At 40.4% G+C, this 7,183-nt stretch overlaps 1 pseudogene; it reads right to left on the reverse strand.

Annotated features, from left to right (window-relative positions):
- Positions 1 to 5,907: 5,907 nt before the first annotated feature.
- LOC138375767 (peroxiredoxin-1 pseudogene) lies at positions 5,908 to 6,492 on the reverse strand (annotated as a pseudogene).
- Positions 6,493 to 7,183: the final 691 nt, after the last annotated feature.

A 7,183-nucleotide genomic window follows, 5' to 3' on the forward strand; every position in this document is an offset into this window, starting at 1 on the left:
TTTGGGTGCAGATGTCTTTTTTACAGAATGACTTTTGTTCTTTTGGGTAGATGCCCAGTAATGGGGAATGGAAACACTTGAAGCTCTGACTCTGGGGGGGGAGGGATGGACAACATACATAACCTAAACTTTTGTACCCCCATAATAAGCTGAAATAAAAAAAAAAAAATGCTGTAAAGAACGAAAGTTATTGGCCTAGAGTGGTGAAGAAGCCTGTCTGAAGAAGGCCAGTCAAGCTGAGCGAAACGGTGAGATCTTCTTGGTCCTGTATTTGTTTTTTTTTATTTCTATTTATTTATTTTTTATATTAAGCCACCCAATCCAGATAAATGTTCGCCTATTTTTTTCTAGTATTTTATGATTGATTTTTAAAACTTTAACTCCGTGTTGCATCAGGAGTTAACTTAGATTCAATATGATGAAGTATTGTTTTTCTCATTAAAATACTACTCTATCACATACTACATTTATATATTATTGAGATTGTATAGTTTATTCTCTTCTCTTATTATGTATGCCCATTTTTGTAGCAGTAACAAAAACTTCATACTTCATGTTAATGAAATTTAAAACAAATTATTCCATAGTACGTTATTCTTATACTCCAAATCTTACTAGGCTCCTATTACATTTTTGTTTTCTTACACAGGGAGATTGGAATAATTCTAAGAACTGTCAATTCTCCTCTAACATAAATTACTCAGGCTTTTATTTGTATTATATTAATTGTATAAGTGGATTGGGGGATAATTTAAGCTTCCTATTCAGAAATATGCTTGAGATATATATTGTTTTCTTAACAAAGTTTTGTTAAGAAGGGGAATAAGTTTTAGTGATCTATTGCACAGAATGACAAGTATAATAAGTAATGCATTGTATATTTTATATTGTCAAAAGTGTAGATTCTAAATATTTTCATCACAAAAAATAAGTATGCGATGTGTTAGATTTGTTAATTAGCCTGATTTAATCATTCTATACTATAAACATATATCAACACATTATATTGTACCCTACAAATATATAAAAGTACTATTGGTAATAAAATTTTTAAAAATTCACAGCTGAAAATATTGTAAAGATATATAGGTCTTCTTTATGTCTGCTGGGAAGTGTTATAATAGTCTTCATACAGATTTTCAAAAATCATAATATATTTATATGTTGAAATATAATTTAATATCTTTTATTTTTTCAGATGCATTTGTATCAAATAACTTACATTATTTGGTTATTTGGTCTTTGTGCAGAGTCATGTTTTAAAAATATCATAAGCGATTTAAGATTATTTTATCTTGCTACTTTGAAAAGTGAACTGAAGATTAATATGGGAAGCTCTAAACTAAACTTCCATAAATTATAAAAGCGATCTAGAATAAACTCTAAAACATCATTCAAACTGTCATCCAAACATCTGCTGCACTAATGAGGAAAGGAGAACTTGATGTACAGTACATCTGTATTCCTTTTTCTGATCATAACTCATTACAGATTTCGTCTGTTGACACCAAAAGCTAGTTCTATAAACTATGATGGATGTACTTAAAATGAAATGCTAACCATATAGTTGTCTATAAATAAAATGAAAAGGTTATACCAGGTTTTATTTATACATGGTAAGATACTATGACATTTAGTTGTTGATGGGCTTAATAAAATGCAGTGTAGTCCATCTGAAGTCAAATAATTATGTTAGGTAGACAGCTAGGGACCTCCGACCCCTCCTGAGGACAAGGTGGGCTACTGCCACACTTGGGGAGGAGGGGACATCCTATGAATCTGCCAATCAGAACTGAGCGCACCAACTGCAGAAGAATGCAGAGGGCTCTAGCCCAGGGGCCAAGCAGCACAGGTATGAGACAGTCTGGAAAAGGACCCAGAACAACAGGCTTTCAGAGAGGCTCATGGGAGATGTGCACGCATAGTGAGACTCAGGTCATGTAACTCCCAACTGTGCACCGAAGCGGTTCCATGGTGACGTCTGAGCCACGAGGAGGGCCCAATCCAGAGACTATAGAACAAGACCCAGACCATAACCAAGGCCTTTTTGTCACAACGAGGGGTCCGTTCCTTGTCTGTGGTGAACGTATCTTGCTCTTGCTCTGTAATCGTATCTTTCTATCCTCAATAAACCTTCTTTTGTGCTTACCTTGCTTTTGGTGTGTTTGGCCAACAGCACACCAAGAACCGAGAACAGACAAGATTACTGACCCAAACCCTGACAATTATCTAATAATTATTTTAATTTTAAAAGTAATTGTTCACATGTTACTTGCACTTGGTTAATCGAGTTTCTGTTTGTTAATGCAGCCTTCTTTCATCATAATTGGAAACATAATTCATCTATTTTGAAAGTTAAAAAAATTACCTAAGAAATCATACCCATAGGACATAAAATGAGACACTACTATAGATAAATGAACAAGATAAAACAATGGCCATAATTTCAACACTTCTAGATGTGCGTCTTTGAAGGAAATGTTTATTGTGCTGCTGTGAAAGTTGCAGATACCAGGATGAGATCACTTTTGTCACACACAGATGAAATAGGGCCAGGAAGACCCAAAGGAGAAGAGGCTCATGTTTACATATCTGAGATAAAATCTGTTTCCAAGGACTTTCTAAGAACCCTTTCCCATCCTTCACACATGTCCTGCTTTGGTGAGGTTTATCAGTGGACGGTCTTTAGGACTGCAGTAATCCAGATAAGATGTTCCAGGAAGAATTCTTGCTTCGTGACGACATCTCCGCCAATGAACTGACAACTCTGGCTTTCAACTTCTGGAACCAGTGAACTCTAAGCAGCTTGTACAAATCTCTTTTCGCTAATAAAAAAGCTCCTCTTTACCCTTCCCTCACTGACTGCACCAGTGGCTTGTCATTCATGCATTCCAGACTATAATCCTCATTCCTCTTCTTGAGTAAGCCCAGCACATTTAGAGACGATGTTCTCAGGTGCGTTTCTTCAGGTTGGCACTGTGTTCTGACGTCCGTGTCCCCAACATGAGACTCCAAAGTCGCCAGGGCCCCTCCAGCTCAGCTGTGTTTCTTCTGTTCTGTCCAATGCACTTTACAAATAATAGTTATGCGTGGTGGACATGAAGAACATCTCTCAGAAACATTTTTCAGTATATGATTAATGCTTAGGTTCATGGTGTTATATTTAAAGTATGATTCTGTCTTAGTTTGGGATTGAAAAATTAAAATAAAGTCCTAACACCCCCCCCCACCCCTGACACACACACTGCCCAAAGAGAACCCTTTGTGGCCAAAGGGACCCAAAAGAAACCTTAAAAGCTGAGTTCCTGGCCATGACAGGATGAGACACACCTAGTTAGACTCCCTGCCTCACTAGCAGCCGTTAGACTTTCTCTCTCAGAGTTAAACAAAAACCAGTCACTGCTGATTTTACCCAGTTGCCCATCCCCCCCCATGCCCCCCCTTCTGTGGTTTCCACACAACGACTGACCACAGCTCCTGTCTGCTAGGAGACACCGGCCACGGGCTGGTTTGAGGCCGTGCACGGGATGCCCCTGAGTCCTCCATGCACCGTGTGAGGTGCGCAGCCTGACTGTCATGCGTTTACCTGTTAAGTCTCCGCCCCATAGTGAGCATGGGACGCAGGTAGCAGGTATGTTTGCTCACCGCCCACGCACGCGCGCACCCCTGCACGAATACCCGCAGCCCGTCCTGTGAGCTGTGCTGTGTGTATAGGCAGCCCACGTGGCCTGAATCCCTGCCCCCCCCCAACCCCCAACCCCCCACCCCCCACCCCGGCCTGCGTGGTTTCTGCGGGGCTGGGCTTGCCCGCCTGCAGTGTGGCCGCCCGCGGGGTGCGGCCCCTTGGGAGAAATAGAGCTCTCCTCTCTGCGTTTGTGAACCTTGGCACTCTTGGCCGACAGGATGCCGGGACAAAACGCCATAGACTGAGCGGCTTAAACAGCGGACATTTATTTCCCACAGTCTAGGGGTTCCACCAGGGTTAAGCTCTGAGAGGACCCCGCTCTCGGCTTGTAGACTATTTCTTCTTGCTGCATCCTCACATGGGGGAGAGACAGCCCTGGGTCTCTCTGTCTTCTTCCTGAGGACACCAATCCAATCATGGGGACCCCACACTGATAACTTTATCTAAACCTAATTACCTCCTCAAAGCTTCACCTCCTAATGCCACTGCACTGGGGGTTAGTGCTTCGACATACGGATTTGGGGAGACACATTTGGTCCGTGACATAGTCTATGTATTTTCTCTACGTTTTCATCATATTGTTGCTCTCTCACTGGTACTCCAGGGTCAGTATTTTATAGCTCCTAACCTCTATCTAGACCAGAGTAAGGAAAAGGTAACACGATGTACTGAAGTCTCTGGTAACAAAAGCTTCAGTGTAGTGAAGATTTCAGTGTTCACCAAAGTGCAGTGCAAAAAGATTTCCGTAAGAATTTGTAGAATTCAAGTTTTACTTTTGTCTCATAATTTATGTTTTTTCATTTATTTATTTTTCTATTCTCAAAAATAATACTGTAGTATTATTTAGCTAAAGGAGAATTAATGTGGAATACTCACACTAAATAGTAAAAAGTGGAGAGGCTCGATGCTTAAATAACAAAGATATTCCCTGTCCAATATTAAAAGATAAAATAAAAATGACATAGCAACTTATCATCCTCCTGTGTGGTTCCTCTCCACCCTGTGCCCATAAATAGCCTAAAACTCTCATCTATGACTTAGGTTTGGTGAAAATGTATTCTTTCCTATTTATTTGATGGGATTTTAAAGCAATTAGAACATTGCTATGGTTGAACTGTGCAACCCTAAGGTTAATATGGTAAAGCCCTAACAGCCAAATACCTCAGAATTGGAAAGTAGGGTAATTGCAGGTATAATCAGCTAAGGTGAGGTCATATTGCAGTAGAGTGGGCCCCTAATCTAATCTGACTGGTATCTTTATGTAAAGGGGAAACTGAGGCACAGACATACACCTGGGAGAATGCCAGGTGAGGACGAAGGCAGAAATCAGGTTGATGCAGCAAAAACGGAGGAACACCAAAGATTGCCAGCAAACACCAGAAGCCAGGGAAGAGCCATGGAATGACTCTCTCTCATGACAAGAGGTACCAACCCTGCTGACACCCTGACCTTGGACTTCTGGCGTTCAAAACTGTGAGGCAATAAGCTTTTCTCGGTTAAACCCTCCAGTTGCGGTGTTTTGTTATGGTGTCTCTAGCAAACTAGTTCAAACATTATTCTAAACAAGTGGGAAATTGAGTGAGAAATTATCTTGTTTGCAGAATACCGAGACTTTCTCAAGCCTCTTCCAGAACTAACTCAAAAATATTTGTATCCCCGTAATATTCTGAAATTAAAAAAAAGAAGAAAAAATTATTTTTTCCTTGTTATGAGAACATTTTAACAATGGACTGATCCTACATTGATAATATCTTCACTTTTGTGGTTTCAAACATTTTTCAAAGAGTTTTGAATACAACTTAAATTCCATACTTGATTGATAAAAGTGGGAAATACTGTTGACGAATATCTAATTGCATTAATTTTAACTCTTTGTACCTCTGCCCAAAACTGACTGTGTTGGTCACTTTATGTTAGTTCCCATAGGTCAATATCAACTAAACATTTTTTTTCCTCAGTTCAAGTTTAATAGAAACTACAAAAGATCAGTGGGCCGGTTCCCTCTGCTGCTACACCATGCGAGTCAGATGGCCGGCCCCACAGGGAGCAAAGCCTGGCCCCCGCAACCCCTTCAGGGAAGGCCTGTCTTGCAACACACCACATCTCAGGGAATCTAATGTCTTGTGTCTTATGTTTTACACACGGAAAAATAAATACAAAAGAGGTTTTGTTCTCATGTCTGCCCACTGCAGCCCAGCACTAAAATGGCCCAGTGCTCATTTCTACTTGGAGAAATATTCTTTGCTCTTTGGATGGCAGGCTTGATGGTGTCCCTGCCAGGCTTTCAGCCAGCTGGGCAGATTTCCCCGTGTTTGTCAGCGAATTGGAAGGTCTGAACTAGCCTCAGAGTCTCATCCACACAGGGACCAAAGGGAGGTCATTGACAGTGATCTGCCTAAGGGCACCCTTATCGTCAGTAACAAGGAGGCCCCTGGACAAGACGCCTTCATCAGCCCTTCAGATCCTGAGCAATGGTGCTCTTGGGGTCTGACACCAAGGGAATGTTGACGGGTCCCTGGTCCTCTTTGTTTCTGAGGTGTGTTGAGCCACCCCAGGTGAGAGAAGTGAGAAGCCACAAAAGCACCAATCACTTGACAGTTGAGTTTCTTAAATTCTTCTGCCCTATCACTGAAAGCAGTGATCTCCTTGGGGCAGACAAAGGTGAAGTCAAGGGGGTAAAAGAGGAACACAACACACTTTCCTTTCTAGTCAGATAGGCTGGTATCTTTGAACTGACCATCCAGCATAGCAGCTGTGGATTTGAAGTTGGGGGCAGGGTCCCCAATTTTGGGATTCCTTGAAGACATTGCTATCAGCAGTTCTGAAACAGAAGTCATTGACAACGAAGAGGCCCATGCCAGCCAGGAAGAGGACTCCATTAACCAAACATTTTTAGCATACAATGAAGAGAGGGACCCTTGGAGATATTTTAGGCTTGCACGTGCTGTATTTCAGTGCTGCATCGGAAAGCATCAGTCTATTGTGCAACAGTGATCTGCAACTGGATAAGTCAAAATACTATGATTTTTACCCAGATATTAATGTAAAGACTACTTACTTTGTGGCCTAAAACTTTCCTAAATATTTTTAAAAGGACACAACAGACCTTAGAAGTTTGAGATTACACATAAATGAAGACCTACTTTCTTTATAAAATTCTGTGGTTAGAGATGCAATTTGTTTTGTCAAGTAAACTTGCTCTAGTTTAAAGGAAATTGAAAATTAATAATCTATGTTAGTATTTTTAAGTCAATATAAAAAGCTGCAAGAATTATTTTCACTCGACATTATTACACATATAGTATGACAGCGTTTAGAATCCTGATCTTTTGACTTCATGAGCTTTCTATCCAACATGTTGCTTTAAATTTTATGACATTTTGAAAGCTGCTATCATGGTAGCCTTCTCAGTTGCCTTGAAAGCACCAAAGTAAATACTTAAAAAACTATGCTTCTAAGGGTAATATAGAATGCAGGAATACTTGGGAAAATAAATTT

This window comes from Eulemur rufifrons, chromosome 27 (assembly GCF_041146395.1).
Source record: "Eulemur rufifrons isolate Redbay chromosome 27, OSU_ERuf_1, whole genome shotgun sequence".
Taxonomy (NCBI): domain Eukaryota; kingdom Metazoa; phylum Chordata; class Mammalia; order Primates; family Lemuridae; genus Eulemur; species Eulemur rufifrons.